Here is a 2,500-nt window from a genome sequence, read left to right as displayed (position 1 = left end):
CGTGTCAAACGCTTTCGAGATGTCGACGACTGTAACCACCCCGCCGTGCTTTTCTTTCATAAGCATTAGCGCTTTGTTCAAAATGGCTATGTTTTGCTTACACCCATCCTCTTTGGTGAAGCCTTTCTGCCTTTTGTGGTTCATAATCTTGCTCCTCAACCTGCGATCCAACATTCCCGAGTAAATTCTATTTATCAGCGAGCCAATAGTGATTGGTCTCCAATTCCTCACATCGGCCGCGCTCTTCCCTGGTTTGGGAATAAGCGCGGTCCGATTGGCTCGCCATTGATTCGGGAATGCTCCCTGCAGCATCAGCAGGTTGAAGAGCTTAACCATAACGTGTAAGGCGCCATTCTTACGGAGGTGGTTTTTCTTTATGCCGTCGACACCCGGAGCGGCTCCAGCTTTGATCTTTTTCATCTTATCCACCACTTCGACGATAGTGACGGGTCTCCACATTTCCTTCATCGAGGAAAGTGGGCTCGGGCTCCTTCCGAGCTGTGGTAGGCCTGTGGTGGGTCCCACCTTCCCCCACAGGTCCTCATAGAGCTGCTTGATGCTAGCTCTATCAGGGAGCTCTGCCTGCCCCCCAGCCTCAACAACACATCCCGTGACCGCCATATCTACTAATTTGCCTGGGCACTTATTGTATAGTTCTTGGTACCGAGAAAATTTATGCTTATTCCGACGGGTACGATCGCTTTCCTTTTGCTGGTTTTGGTTTGTCGGTCCTTTCTGCCTGGTTTCCGACTGTTCGCTTTCCCCGTCTTTTAATATTTCAATGAAACTGCCCAGGATACTCTCGGCCTCAGATTGGTCCATTTGACCTCCTATGGCCGACTCCATTATTCTCCGCTCTATTTCGAAGAACTCGTGATCCGTATCGAGCGAGTCGGCCATGATTGCCCCCTTGAGAGCGGTTTGCCAGTTCTCTTCACCACCTCCCAAAGGGGCCTCCTCTTGTGCTATTTCTTCGGTTGCCGATTCATAGGAGTCCGAGTCAGTTTCCTCGGGCTCCTCCTCGACAACCGCTTCCACGCTCTCGACAGGCAGTCGCCTCCTTTTATCACTTATTTGTCTCAACGTTTTACCCGGCAGGTGCTGGTGTATTTTAACGTTCGGGAACCTATCCGAGCGATAGATTCCATCTAGTCGGACTAATTCCCGAACTTCTGCTTCCGTCCAAACCGAGGCTCTATTGTTTGGACGGGTAGGGTTGGCTGCTTGTACCCTTTTCATGTTTCGCACCACCGGGTGCGCGTGTCTCTCATGTTGCGACAGCCCTCTCTGAGAGCTGCAAGAGAACCCACAGGAGGAGCAAACATGGCCGCCCAGTCGATTTTCTTGACTGGCGCCGGCACATTTTGGGAGGTGGCACCTGCAGCCGTGTAGTTTTTGGAACGATTTGCCACAGCGTGCACACCTCCAAAGCACTTTTATTCGTGGGTGCTGCTTAGTCATATGTTCACTCCAGCTTTTCTCCTGTAGGAACCATCTCTCATGAGAGACACACGCTCTACATTTAATCTGCCCATCGAGAGGTAGATCCATCACGTTAATCAGTTCATGTTCCGTGTCATAGCATACGTCGTCATCATTGGCCCTCCCACCAGCAGCGGACAAGTCCGCCACGGGGACCCCAGGGCCGGGGGCCCCCGTGTCCGAGGCTCCATTCGTATCAAACATTTCATAACTGAAATTATAATTCCGGGTTCACCAAATCCAAAACCATAGCCAATCATGTACCGGGGACTTTGCCATTTCGTCACCAAGTGCCACCTAATGTCCGTCGACGGTCAGGAGACCACCCCCGCCGATCCTCCTCATCCGCATTGTGAACTTCGTCGGGGTTCATTGTATATAGCTAAACGGCTGCTAAAAGCAGCCGCCAGCCATTATCCCAAAGGGAACTCCACGCACTATTATATTTTACTCGCTACCAATATACTTCTCAATTCACCCCTTCTGAGGCTTCATTCCTCCATAGGCACATAGTACCTTTTCTCCGGCTGAGGCCATCCTCAAGCCGCCGAACGGACAATCCTAATACCTTGGCCAGGCGAAAATGATCAGCTGGCAACGTGGGTTCCACGCCACTCGGTCTCCAAAGGAGACCTAACGGTCCTTGCCAGCCCACCCGCCTGGACGTCGTAACGCCAGGACGGACGCACGTCCCTTCTTCCCAGAACGCTACCCAACGAGCGAGCCCGCTCCACTCGTTGGACGCCCTGGGTATAGACCCGAAGGCCTAGCACGCTGGTCGTACCATCCACTGGTCAACGACCCAAACTGGCAATTCCCGGTTACAAGCCGCGGGAGCTAACAAGTTAGCTCCCCACCGATCATCCCACTTAGACAAGTCGCCGGCCTCTACAGCCTATTATGAGGGCTTTCTTAGCTCGGGAAGGTGGGGTCGCCGCTCCCCATACAGTGTGCCCTTCAGTGTACCCACTACCACAGTACACTGCCACTGTCCCTGCCTTAAGAGAGTCATAGTTAC

General features: G+C 52.7%; 1 pseudogene; it reads right to left on the bottom strand.

Annotated features, from left to right (window-relative positions):
• Nucleotides 1-2,500, bottom strand: part of LOC143154544 (large subunit ribosomal RNA) — an 8,757-nt pseudogene that overhangs the window by 3,519 nt on the left and 2,738 nt on the right.

Source organism: Ptiloglossa arizonensis, unplaced genomic scaffold (genome assembly GCF_051014685.1).
Source record: "Ptiloglossa arizonensis isolate GNS036 unplaced genomic scaffold, iyPtiAriz1_principal scaffold0190, whole genome shotgun sequence".
NCBI lineage: Eukaryota > Metazoa > Arthropoda > Insecta > Hymenoptera > Colletidae > Ptiloglossa > Ptiloglossa arizonensis.
Note: the sequence above shows the minus strand (reverse complement) of the source record. Positions and strands in the feature narration are given on the sequence as shown.